Here is a 14424-nt window from a genome sequence, read left to right on the forward strand (position 1 = left end):
CCTGGCCCGTATACAGGGTGACACTGAAAACCAGCAGCTATATGTGTGTCCTGAAACAGGAAAGTGCTCTGTAGCAGGTCCAGGCTGTGGTACAAGCAATCTTGCTATCTGGGCCATAGGATTCTGCCAGATTCTCTGGTGTTGGAAGTGGTGGTAGAAACAGATACAGCCTGAAGTTTATGGAAAGCTCCCATGGGAGAATCACAATGAGGATCCCTGGGGCTCTGGAACACAACTATGCATCTGCAGTGGAGAATGATATGCCTTTTGAAAAACAGCTCCTCGCATGCTACTTGGCCTTGACCATGGGTCACTAAGTAACCACTGTTGAGAATTGCTTACCATGAACTGAATGCTGTCAGACCGACCAAGTCATAAAATGGGTAGTTACTAATAATCCATTATAGAGAAGCAGATTTGGCTCAACGGATAGAGTGCTTACCTACCACATGGGAGGTCCAGGGTTCAGACCGAGGGCCTCCTGACCCATGTGATGAGCTGGCCCACACACAGTACTGATGCATGCAAGGAGTGCCGTGCCACACAGGGGTGTCCCCCAAGTAGGGGAGCCCCACACGCAAGGAGTATGCCCCATAAGGAGAGCCACCCAGTGCAAAAAAAGTGTAACCTGCCCAGGAGTGGTGCCGCACACACGGAGAGCTGACGCAGCAAGATGACCCAACAAAAACAGACACAGATTCCCAGTGCCGCTGACAAGAATCCAGGTGGACACAGAAGAATACACAATGAACGGACACAGAGAGCAGACAACTCGGGGGGGGGGGGGCGGGAGGAGGGAAGGGGAGAGAAAAATAATAATAATAAATCTTTTTTAAAAACATCCATTGTAAAATTGAAATGGTACTTCTGGCACTGAGCATGAGCAGGACCAGAAGGCACAAGCTAGTTGCATGAGCAGCTAACCCAGACCTCCATGTCACCCACCATATTGTAGCAGGACTTCACCCTCAGCCCAACCCATGGCTGCACAACCAGCTGAAGGAACAAGAAAGCCTGAGCAAGAAAGTGGACCATGTTACATCCTCACTGAGGGGTAGTCTTGAAAGACACTGATGAGAAATCTTCCCAATGGACAAAGCTTCAAGTGAATACCTGGCCATCCACTTCCTTTGTAAGGAGAAGTAGCCCAAGGTTAGCATACACACAAATTCACAGACAGTGGAGAATGACCTGGCTTGCTGTTCAGGGACTTAGAAGAAAAAATATCAGAAGACTGGGGACAAGGGGGTCAGGATGGAAGCATCTGGGAGTGGGCATAAAGTGTGAAAAATCCTTGTATCACACCCACCAGAAAGCATGGGACTCAGAGGAGGCCCTAAACAACCAAGGAAACAAGAGGACTCAGGCCATTGTTTCTACCCCAGTGCTAACACAATGAAGCTAGGACCAAAGTGGCAGACATGGAGGCCATGCATGGGACCAACAGCAGGGACTCCCACTTCTCAAGGACAACTTAGCTACTGCCAACTCCTAATGCCCTTTCACAAGCTTTGGCTGCCACTTGGTCCCTTTGGTGCAGTAGAGAGAAGTCACCATCTTGACAGGGGTAACTCACCCTGGTCAGCTGAAGGAGGTAGGACGGCTATTCCACAGTTGGGGCAGGGAGGAACATTTATGGCTCTTCGATGACCAATTGGGTACCCCTTGGTACTCCCTTGCCCAATTGTGATGGTACGTGGGCAGGTACAGCAACCCTGGCCTAAAAAGGGTGTGATAACTAGGGACTCAGACCTTTCAGGAATGAAGGTTCGGGTCAGCCACCAAGGGGAATCTAGAATGGATAGTGGAGAAAGGAGATAGATGAGTGCCAGGTGCAGCCTTCAAAGCAACTTCAGCAACTAGGGCTGTAGTTCGTCCCACTAATTCCCATCTTCTAAGTTCCTGCTCTGGAAGAGAGGTCCCCCAGATCCCTAGAGGAGCTGTGCATTTCACAAGGGGTGGACTGACAAAAACGGGAATCTACCACTGTGATCCCCCTTAGCCAAAGGACTGGCTGCCCAGTGCAACGAGTGTGGCTCACTGGCAGACTGCAGCTGGTGGTTCCTGCAGGGTCTGCCTCAGCTCTCAAGGTGAGGCTGTGCCCTCCTCAGAGCAGTCCTTGGCCAGTGCCTGAGCAGGGCAGCGGTAGTCAAGGGAACTTCCCTCTCAGGCATCCCCAACCAATGACAGGACAAGGCTGTGCATCGGGGCCTGGCTTTTTTCCACCTAACAAGGGCTCCAGTGGGCACAGTCTCCTCTGGAACTCTTTGCTTTGAACTGGCAGAGACTTGTCAAGTCTGCATAATGCTCTTTCAGATCCCCCTACCCTACCCAGCCCTGCTGCTGCTCTTTTCCTTCCACAGGTGTTATTCCCCAATACAGCTCTTGCATTCCTAACTCAGTCTCAGTGTCTACTTCCCAGAGAATCCAGCTAGCAACAAGGACAGTAATATTTGAGGTGGTATGTGGCTGAGCGTGAGGGTTTCATCCTCGCTCAGGCCCAAGAATCGGGGGGGCTTGCTCCTGCCGAACTGCCGGCGGGGGTGCTCCAAAAGGGAACACCGGTTCTCCAGGCGTGGGGGACGCGCGGTTGAGGAAAAACCACGGAGACCGCTTGAGCACAAGAACAGGTCTGCTTTATTGCGGAAGTACACTTAGTTATATAGGGTTGGGTAGAGGGAGGAGTGTGGTGAAGGGAGGGCTGGCTATGGGGCGGTTGTGGATAGGCTGAAGCTGATGGACAGACCTGAGGTAAGCAGTTACTAGGGAAGAGGGCAGATTGTAGGTTGGCACTATGGGCGGGACTGGCGGGAAGGACGGCGGGGGCTGGAAGGGGAGGAGGGGTGGAGAAAGGCAGTAACAGTGGTACATTTAATGTGACTTTGAACAAACATGTTAGTGAGAAACTCAAGGTAAAAAGAATTTACATTATAATGGTATCCCTGTGAATACTTGCTCATTCTTATGCCTAAAATCATGACTTATGATGGGGAAAATGTTCTTTTCAAAGACTACCTGCATTGATACCTGGATGAGAAGGAGACCAGATCTATGGGTCACCTGAAAGTCACCCTTTATGCTTCTCCTGGTCTAAGTTTGATCCAACACAAGCCCTGTTCTGATTCTTTTAAGAACATATTTTGCCAATTAACTCTAGAGCACAATTAACTCAGAGTGAGCAGCATCTGCTCCTTGCTGAATGCCATATTAAATCAATGATAAAGCCTTAATAGAAAACTTGGTCTTTCTAAATGAATCTTTTCCCTTAACACTGGTGATTCAGTTTTATTTCCTGTCCAATCTTTACTCTTCAACCAGGATGAAGTAACTCTAATTAGTCTTTTTTTTAAAGATTTATTTCTCTCACACACACACACACACACCCGCCCTCATTCCCCCCATTGTCTGCTCTTTGTGTCCATTTGCTGTGTGTTCTTCTGTGTCTCCTTATATTCTCATTAGGCAGCTCTGGGAAACGTTCCTGGGATCTTCCGGAATAAGAGAGCGGCAATTACTCTCTTGCACCTCCTCAGCTCCCTGTTCTACTACGTCTTCTTATTTTTTCTCCTCTGTGTCTCTTGTTACCTCATCTTGCTGTGCCAGCTCTCCATGTTGGCCAGTATTCCTGCATGGGGCAGCTTTTCCTGTGCGAGGGCAGCTGTCCTGTGCAGGGCCGCATTCCTGCATGGACCGACACTCCGTGTGGGCCAGCTCGCTGTGTGGGCCAGCTTGCCTTCACCAGGAGGCCCTGAGCATCAAACCCTGGACCTCCTATATGGTAGATGGGGAGCCCAATTGGTTGAACCCATCTGTTTCCCAACTTAAATTAGTTTTACATTAAAAAGTTAATTCAGTTTAGCTAAACCACGTTCAAAATCATCTTTTATGGGGAAAACCCTAATCTACTTGCATGAGCAAGCCCAGACTCAATGTCATTTTGGTCTTGGAAAGGGATAATATTTATTTTCAAAGTGGTCGTGTGGATGCTCAAGAGGAATATTTAAATGGTTTATCTTATTTTTTTTATTTTAAATGGTTATTTATTAAAAGCTCCTTATAAACTAATTCTGAGACAGTCAACATAGTAAATCATTACACTATAAGGCTGGTTAAAGCTCAATTAAAACTTTGTCTATTGCAGGGGTCCACAGAGTTTGTATGGCCCATGGGCCAAATCCAGCTTGTTGCCTGATTTTGTAAAGAAAGTTTTATTGGACTACAACCACACTCATTTACATATTGTCTGCAGTTGCTTTTGTACTACAATGGCAGAGTAATTGTAACAGAGCCTAAAATATGTACTATCTGGCCCTTTACAGAAAGTTTGCTGTGCCCTGGCCTACTATATCTCCGAGAGAGTCTGGCACAAGCTGGGACTTCAATAAGTGATTGTGAAATGAGTGAATGAGGAAACGAACATGCTAAAAAAGCAAGAGAACATCATGCCCTCTGAATGTCAGCGTTTTGCAAAGGGCTATAGTGTGTTGAGCCACTGGAGATTCTCTAAAATGAGCCATTAAATTAAAAACTCTTTTGGGTGACCACAAAGCTGCTCCCCCAGACTTAGAACTGAAGGCCTGGCTAAGTGACACCAGCTTTATTATTTCATATTTATCCTGTAATGATCTGTAAGCTCCATAAATCTGGGCAGAAGATCTGACTGAATGCCCCGTAGGGTTGAAAATAGATAGGTGGGCTAATTCAGCTGATAAATCTCCTTGCCAGCAATGACCTTCTGATTACCTGGGAGCTGACATTACAGAGTTAACAAGGTGTCTGGCCTATTTGAAACAAGGGAGCCTGAACTACATCTAATGATATTTCTACTAGGCCTGCCAAGGATGACTTGCTTCAATAAATCCTATTAAATGTCAATGAAACAAGATACGAGCTGAAGGATAAGCATAACTTGCCATTTTTATGCTTGTAGTACTAGATGGAAGATATTTTTCTACTTCAGAAACATAATTGGTTTGACAACGACCATCTCAAGGAACTGAGAGTCTATAACCGCAGGAGAGTCCCATCCATCTGTCCTATGGGATTGAAGCCCCCTCTCAATAAGAGATGGAATGGGCATCACCATCCCAGAATCCTCAGGATTGGGGAATAAACTATGGACTAAAGCAGATTTATTGATATTCTACTATAGACTTATTGTGATTCTAGCAATGTAAGAACTTATCATTGATGTGGAGGCAGTGGAGGTTCTGAGGGCAGAGAGAGGAAAAACAGGTTTCGGGACTTGGGAATTGTCCTAAATGACATTGCAATGACAGATACAGGCCATTATATATCTTGCCATACCCTACAAAATTGTGCGGGAGAGCGTGTAAACTACAATGGAATCCATGCTTAGTGGCAGTGCTCCAAAGGTGTTCATCAAGTGCAATGAATGTACCACACTAATGAGGGATGTTGTTTATGTGGGAAAGTGTGGGAGATGTGAGGAGTGGGCCATGTGAGAATCCTCTCTATTTTTTATATAATATTTATGTAATCTAAGTACCTTTTTTAAAAAATAAAAAAATATATTAAAGAAAAAAAAGGAATTTGTCTGACCTGAGAGGACAATAAGTACTGAAAAAAAACTGACTGCCCAGACCAGTAGGAAGTAGTGGTTTTCAGACCTGGAGTAGGGTAGGGACTTCAACCTTAGGCTGCCTTTCATGAATTGACTCAAGGAAGGTGTTCCCTTTCTCAGGAAGATAGAACCCGTTGTAGTTTCAATCCTTTGCAACACACCACCAGTTCTTTGTGCCCTGCCCAGAAAAAGGTATGTAGCTGGACAGCTAGACATCTATGTGTATGATACCAAGGGTACTAGGAAAATGCCTTCTCCTTCCTTGCTCTCTCCACCTCTATCACCTCCCCCCACCCCACACACGCACACACATATACATTGACTCACGATGACTCCCCTACCTGATTGGCCCTTATCTGAAATTTCACAATCAGAATTTTCTTCATTTGGCATCAGTCAATGGTTGACAAAATTCTAAAAAAGAACTAACTTTGCCTTTAATGAAATATTGCTTAAAGTCACTCCCATTAGGATGGCTATACTTTAAAAAAACAAAACCAGAAAATACAAGGATATGGAGAATTGGAACCCTGGTGCTTTGTTGGTGAGAATATAGCATGGTGCTTCTTCTGTGGAAAACAGTTCAGCAGTGCCACAAATCAAACAAAGAATTACCCTATAACCCAGCAGTTTCACTCCTAGGTATATACCCCAAAGAACTGAAAGCAGGGACTCAAACAGATACTTATACACCAATGTTCATAGCAGCAATATTCACAATAACCAAAAAGTGGAAATACACTGAGTTTCAATCAACGGATGAGTAGATGAACAAAATGTGGTACATACATACAATGAAACACTATTCTGCTATAAATAGGAAAGAAGTTCTAAAACATGTGACAACATGGGTGACTCTTGAAAACATTATGCTGAGTGAAATAAGCCAGACACAAAAGGACAAATGTTGTATGACACCACATTTGTGAAATCCTAGAATAAGCAAATTCATAAAGACAAAGTAGAACTTACTAGCAGCTAGGGAAGGGGGAAATGGAGCATTACTGCTCAGTGGGTACGGAGTTTCTTTTGGGATGATGAAAAAGTTTTAGTAATGGATGGCAGTGATAGTAGTACAGTATTGTGAATGTAATTAATGCCACTGAATTGTACACATACAAATTAGTGAAGTGTCAAATTTTATGACACATGCGACCACAATAAAAAATTAAAAAACATTGCATTGGCATGTTTTGTATAAAGATGGCAGCTCCCACCGCCAGCAAAGCAACCATCCAGCCTTTGCGCCCAGAGCTGGATGTCAGGTAAGGAGCTCAGGTGGAGAAATTGAACAAACTCATCCAAGAAATCATGAAACATGACCGGTGGGAATATGACAACTGGAGAGTGCTGGAGATTCACAGAGCCAAGCATTTCATCTTTTTCAAGCTAGGAAAGTGCAAAACTGGACCAAAAACATCCAGTGGCTAATGAGTACTTGTTGCTCTCTGAAGGAATCAAGGAAGGTATGGTGGACCTGGACTTTGATGAGCTTAACATATATGCCTGGAGGCCGATTATGACTTTGCCCTTCTGGTGCCAGCTCTGAAGCTGCACGTCTGTATTCAACCTGTGACACTTGTGCCACTCTTGGCTGAGCCTCTGACTCTTCAATGAGGGGACAATGAATAAATGGAAAGCATGCTGCATCATCCTAGATCACATCAATGGCACTACCAACTACTTCTTCCTGACCAAAGTGGTTGACGTGTTCTATGACCATCAGCATTGACCTTTCAGAGATACAGGAAAAACCTCAGCGAGAGATGCCAAAGATGGAAAAGGTAGAAAAGAATGGGACCATCATTTCCATCATTCTGACTGCAGGCTGTAGTCACATGTTGTATGATATTGTCCCCATGGTATGTTCAAAGGCTGGCCTGTAGTGGCCCAGAGCTGGCTCATGGAGAACTACTTTTGGGATGGGAAGATCACTGAAGAACAGGTCATCAGCAGGCTTTTCTTGGTCCCTGCTTTCTTCTACAAGGGTAGGAAGGTCAATGGATGTCAGTTGTCCTTTGCCACAGGAGTGAGGTGCAGGTGAAAAATGTATCTCCAACAGCCCCATGCAGGCCTACCAGACATGCAAAACCATCATCATTCAACTATTAGCCCCTATCACCTATGGAGCATGATGCTCTGAACCTGTGACAGACTTCCTGCCAACTATTTTGCTCAAGAGGGCCAGTGTAGCCCACTTTCTTCTGGGTCTCTTCAATGACCTTCAACACTGCCTGGTCAACAAGACGTGCCCCAATTATTTCATCTCTCATGCAACATGCTGGAGCACCTGTTGGAGGACACGGTCATGCTCCATGCCTGGAAGCTCTCCTCCACACCCTAAGAACCTGCAGAGTGCTTACGCACCACCATTGAGCACGTCCTGGCCACCGACTGGCGAGGCAGCACCCTCAGTACCTCTTCCCTGCAGTCCAACGGAGGGGACTCCAACCAGCCTGATGACCATTTGGACAAAAAACTGTAGCAACTAGTGACTGAGATCCCAGGGAAGTCCATCTCTGTTTTTATTAACCCTGATGATGTCACAAGGCCCCATTGCAGAATTGATAAATCTGGGTTTCTGGCTGACATTTCCCCCCCTGGTTCTATTAATAAAACTCTCATAATGTGTAGTATGGTTTGTGATGCAGTCTTTCTGTTTTTTTTTTTGTTTTGTTTTGTTTTTTTGTACAAATCCAGCCTAGATTGGATCTGTTAAGAACAAATTTTAACTTTCCTGGTTCTTCAGGATGGTGCAGGTTCTGAAACAGTATATTACCTATTTCATATTCTGCCTCTGATGTTTTTGTCATTTTTATTGCTCACTTTTTGTAGTTATTGTCATGGAGTATTGTTTATCTTGAGGCCTTGAGTCATAGATGAAATTGCCCATGAATCCTCTTGCATTTTTCTATTTCATACTTTGTGCAAATTTGTTCATGGGGATGGGGAAATAATCGCTTTTCTGACATTTAAGTTCTACACTGTTTGCTATTTATTTTTTATTTCTTTAATAAGCTTTCATCACTGTGGATATCTGAGAGAATCGTCTGAACCTGGGGACTACCTGGCATGTTACCAGTGGCCAGAGTAGTTTCCCCTTTTTCTGCCAAACGATGTAGACTTTGAGTGTGAATATGCTACAGATGGTGTTTTACAGCAACTTCATTGAATGTAATTGCTCTCAACGCAGAACTCTGGGTGGCTTGGAGGATATTGTTGACAGTTTTCCAAACAGAATTAAGGTTTCCAAATGTTAGCTTTAGTGTATGTAACTCTTTGAAGCCTTATTTAAATCCCATTAAAGAATATATATATTGTTAAAAAAAAAATTAAAAAAAAGGAACACACTTGAAAAATACATTTACCAAGACTGGGTTGGCCTGCCCATCCAAAACCAGCACATCCGTAGACGCATTCCTGAAATGGCAACTCGTTTGGAAAGATCTTTTCTGTAAACATCCAGCGGCACTCCAGGGCAACTAGGTAGGATGAAATCAGGAGCTTGCCAGAGTTGCTTCTGGGAGGCAGGTTAACATTCTCTGGCTAGAAAGGATCTTTGAGATCATCTAGTCTAGTGGTTTTCAGAATTGACTTAAACAGGATCTTTTCTTCAAATAAAATATTAAGCAGAAGCCCAAAATAACAATCAAAGGGAAAAACTACTCTGGTCGCCGAGGGAGGTGGAGGGGCTCTGCCCTTCCTGTAGGTTCTACCCTCTCTGCACAATTAAGGGCCAAAGCTTCCCTCAGACTCACCAGAAGCATGAGAGAAAACCACTCGTCTGTGCAGTCTCTCATTTTGACATGAGGAAACTGAAGCTCAGAAAAGGTAAGTTCTGGAAGTCACACAGCTAGGGAGTGGCAGAGTACAGCTCCAGTGCATTTGTCTTCTAACTACCAAGCTGACACTCATCACAGTTCAATCCAACCACTGATCTTTGAAACTTACATAAGTCTTGGAGGGGAAGAGTACAAAAAATTAGAAAAAAAAAGGGGGGGGGGGTGGGCGGCAATGTATTAAAAAACTTCCAGTGAAGTTGGAGCAATAAGACATACAAATGGATATAATTTTCAAATCAAGCAAAAGGTGTGGGGAAGAAGGGCATGTTCTCTAAGGAGGTAATGAGGTTCTTCTGAACAGGGTCTTGATACATAACCAGGAGGAAGGAACTGGGACTGAAGAGGCAGCAGGAAAATGCTCACCAGACCGCCCCTTGGAATTTCCATATGGCCTTGATTCCAAAACACTTTCAATAGTAAAGTGTACTTTAAAAAGAAGAAAAAAATAAAAAACAATTACATTCACACGACACCACAAAATGGATCTTGCAATCAATCAAGATTGGAAGTTCCTTCAATAAACTCCAGCTAGACTTTCAACTCCAACTCTGGAGTTTTTATGAGAGATTCATCACTTTTTTTAGCAAGTCTTTGTCCAATAGCCACCCCAGGTCTCTGTGAGAAGGACTGAGTGGATGAGGCTATTTTCCTCCAGCCCATTCTCCCTCCCACTTTGGTCAGAACTGGCCACAGTGGCTGCTTTGGCACCCCGCTTTTGTGGAGAGAGGCAACCAGATTTTAAATCAGTTTTTTTCCCTCTCTCTCTCAAATCAGGGCTCACAAGACTGTCTGCCAGAGCCCAGCACAACCCATCTTGGCCTTCAAGCATAAAAAAGCTTAGTTACAAAAAGAAGGAAGAGAAAATGCAAAAGGTGAAAGTAGTCCCAATAAATACTGAAACCTAGTAGCTAAAATTTAACCCCAAAATGGAAGAACATTTCTTGGTGGTCATGGGTGCACACACAGTCCTTTGCAAATCAATTTATGTTTTAGGTCTTCATAGATATTTATTGGGCTCCAGCTGTCACTGGGCACTATGGTAGGGACTAAGAGTATGAGATGGGTGTGGCAGCCCCCTGCCTCCAGGGTCTCTCAGTCTGCCCTTAAATTGCCACTGAAGTTGAGTTAAATAGGCTTTGTGTGTTAGCCTGGGGACTTTTCTACCAGGCATATGGTTTTGATGGAAAAATGTATTCTGATATACCTTATTTCACCTATGATGCACATTTCTCCCATATTTAATGTCTCTGAGCACTGTCTCCTAATTTTTGGCATCTTCAAATCATAATTCATCTTTTTTTCCTTCCTCAACAGTACATAAAATCGCAGTACATCTTATAACAAATGGTGTCTTGGATTCAATAAAACGCTGTCTAGGTAGCCAGTCTAGAGGTCACCCTTGGGTAGCTGCCTTATGGATGTGCTGAGGACGGCTTAATTACAAATCAAAATGCTCACATGTTGCTGTTCAGATTCATTTAATCCCATACAATCCTACGGTATTATCTTATTCTTAGACACTGAGTTTCAGAGCTTAGAGATGTGCTCTGGATTACACATCTCATGGACTGGAGATTTCACACTGCTCTTCAGTCCTGAGACCCACGACCACCTCCAAGTAGCTAAGTCAAAAGGTGGTCATTTAGAAGTCTTCAAATACCAAGTAACTAAACAGCCAAGTGGATAACTTTTCGTTAAGGTCTTTGGTAAGAGTGTGTGTGTTTGTGTGTGTACATTTGCATACATACAATGACAAATCTGGGAGTAGATGAAGAAGCCTAACACCTAACATTTATGACATTTTGTAATAGTTTGGCATATAGGAAAATAAGCAGAAATTGTAATGGAATTGACTTACAAGAATTAATAACAAATCATCTCTATTTTAAAAAAGTAAAAGCCTAATGCATTTACTAAGATCATCTAATTGCAAAGGTCAGATATCTGCACTAGGAGGAAGACTAGAACACGGACCGCTTAGAGCCCTTGCTGTGAATTAAGCAGACAATGCACGCCCTCTAGAGGAATACATTCTTAGTTTCAAAAAAAGAGAATCCTATATAATGTCAGTGTGTCATCAGGATGTCCTGGAGACTGAAATATATTATTCATATTCACTTAATTTCACAATTGCCTAAGAAAACTGACCTCTTTACTGTTTCTGATGGATCAAAGGCATTCACTGTAGCAGTTTCCCACAGCCCCTCTCAAATGAAGAGCAAATACAATTACCAAAGATCTTTTTGCTAATCAGATTTTGTTTACTATCATTCTTTGGAATAATTTATTTTGCCAGCTGCTCTTTTTGCTTGCATTTATTTGAAATATTGGGTCCAACTTGCTTTGAAAGATACATTAGTCCATTAACTATTCATTTAAGATCCTGCTTATCAAAGTTTTAAGAAGAGGGCTGATTTAAAGAGCTAAGCTTGAAGGTGAATGAAATGGATGTCATTGAAGATGTCTGATTAAACATTTTATCTGCTAACAATTCCTTACTTCTGTGGATAGAGACCTTTACTGGTTTATTTCTTAGTTTGAAGTAGCAGTGCTCAATGACTGAGCTTGATGTCATTTCTAAAAATGTCTTTTACCAATTAGTAACTTTAGACAAGTGAATTAATGGGACTTCCATTTCCTCAGATGTAAAAAAAAAAAAAAACAGAATGAGAGGAAATTGTTTCCTAAGAGGGGTATCCCCCAAGGAGCTAATATCGGTGAAAACTCTGTGGAAATGGAAAAGATATCCAATGTCAGTTACAAGTTTGAAGAAGAGAGCATTCAGCTGATCATGCTTATCATTGTAAAACAGTAGCCCTCTCTCTGGAGAGTCAATAGGTTAGCATATTTTCAACCTTGTAACAGTCAGTTCCTCTCCTTTCATTTCCTCCTGCCATATCTAGAGCCAATACATTTGAAATAACTAACCCAGTCCTGGGAACATTGATCATATGCAACAAGAAGAAAGCTGAAAACTGATTTTCTAAGCAATGAAGAAAGAAAAAGGACGTTTACATCAGAAATGGGCTTTTGATTTTATCTCCTGCCTGACAGGATTCTGTAAGCAACCATTTCTTAACGAGATGTTTGTCCTTGGCCAATAACCTAGGTGGATAGACAGGTGGTAACCAGCTGCAAGCTGTCATTTAAAATTTCCTGACTTGGGAGAGTAAACTTGTCTATTTGGCAATTCCTTGACCCTTTACTGATTCCTGGCAAAAGGAATTTGTAAAAATCCATAGTACCAGCACTTTTTAAACCTTTCACTGGGAAATAATTTCAAACTTTACAGAACAGATGCAAGAATAAGAACACCATAAAGCATACCCATATACCCTTTACCCAGATTAGCATAATGTTAGCAATGGGTACCAGCATTTTTTAGGGCCTAGGAAACTTAATAATAAAAACAAAACTGTGAATATATGAAATGCATTGAGGTAACTGATGACCTGGTTCAAACAAGTTGCCATTTACAGAGCTCTTAGGAAGTGTTATGCATAATACATGTTGGGGATCCTCAGGGGAAAAAAAATGCCCAAATGAGTCCTGAGTCACCCCCTGGCTATGCCACATGGAACGGTTTGTCCTTCTCATGGGAACAGATGAGACTGACAATTTATTACAATTGATGCCCCCATCCTTGCCCTTTCCTTCTGAGACAGGCTGCAAATCTGCACCCAGAGAAGACAGGTGATGGTTGTGGCTCCCTGCTAATGTCTGTAGTTCAGGAATCTTGTGTGGCTAGTTGTTTTCTTAGCTAAATTGGGGGAAACTCACTCCCCGCCTTTGTATCTCAGATGTCGCCAAAGAAAGTTGAAGTGAGCTTTCCCCAGGGGCATAAGAGGCAACTGAATGTCACTGGGGTCCACAACCTTGCCCAGTCTTCTTCCTTGACCCACTTCCTTCTTGTCTGACCAGCTTGCAGAGACTTCAGAAGTGTGAGCACCCCCACTGTGATCCTCCCAGGTCACCACCCAGGCAGTACTGCCTCGAGGCACGGTCAGAGGCACCCACCATCAAACACAGGTATAAAAGCATTCTGATCAAAATCTGTTTATTGGTTTCCCAAAATGTCTACATCTCATTTCAATTGAAAGAACTATGACATGGACTAATCCCAGAAAGTGGTGGAACTCCCTGATTTGATGGACCCTAAAAACATATTATTTTTTTTAATCCTCAGTCCCAATCCTATGAGATAGGAATTATCACCACTTCAACAAAGGAAATTAAATTCAGAAGTTAAGCAAGTGGCCCAAGCTCAGAATTTAAATCCAGGTCTCTCTCACTCAAATATTTGTGCTCTTTTGTTCATTTCACTAGAACTGCCTGACAGCTGTACCCTCTCTGGAAGGGTTAGGAGGGTAAAGGTATTATATAATTGCCCCAGACATAGCAGCTGATGGTACCCTGAGCCAGTGCTGCTAATCTAGACACAAGCATTCTCTTCCATATTCTTCCTGAGTCAAAGATGACCATTTTTCAATGTGTGCTACATCATGAAAAAGTTGAGAGGACTGTATTGCAGTATGTGGCTTGGTGAATAGGTTACAAATCTTTAGGAGAGCAAAGGAGTAGTATTATGAAGAGTCATAGCATTTTGGGAGGATTGAAGCTAGATTCTCCTAAGATTTTATCCTGAGGAGATAATTCAACAAAAGGAGTTATTAACTATAGCATTATCTGTGATAGAGAAAGATGTCTAGCAATAGGGAAGTGGTTATATGCAAAATCAATGGAACCATAATTTTAAAGTATAAGGATTGGTTAAAAAATTATATCCCAGCTCATTCCAAAAAGATTTAAGGCAGCATACTATAAAGAGGCACATTTGAAAGAAAAATCTACGTCCAAAACTGCCTATGCTCCAGGATTACAACCATTTATGCAAATTAGCAGGAATGAAAGAGAACATGAAAAGTGGAAATATTTATTTTAGGTTTTAGTACAAGAACCATTAATTCTTTTTTTTTTTTTTTTACATTTTCTATCCTT

At 42.7% G+C, this 14424-nt stretch overlaps 1 protein-coding gene and 1 pseudogene across 1 annotated transcript in view; one reads left to right on the top strand and one right to left on the bottom strand.

Moving 5' to 3' along the window:
- Positions 1-14424, bottom strand: part of TMEM255B (transmembrane protein 255B) — a 99454-nt gene that overhangs the window by 15194 nt on the left and 69836 nt on the right. The gene's annotated exons all lie outside the window — the stretch shown is intronic.
- On the top strand, positions 6773-8448 carry LOC139436568 (nucleotidyltransferase MB21D2 pseudogene; annotated as a pseudogene).

Source organism: Dasypus novemcinctus, chromosome 15 (genome assembly GCF_030445035.2).
Source record: "Dasypus novemcinctus isolate mDasNov1 chromosome 15, mDasNov1.1.hap2, whole genome shotgun sequence".
NCBI lineage: Eukaryota > Metazoa > Chordata > Mammalia > Cingulata > Dasypodidae > Dasypus > Dasypus novemcinctus.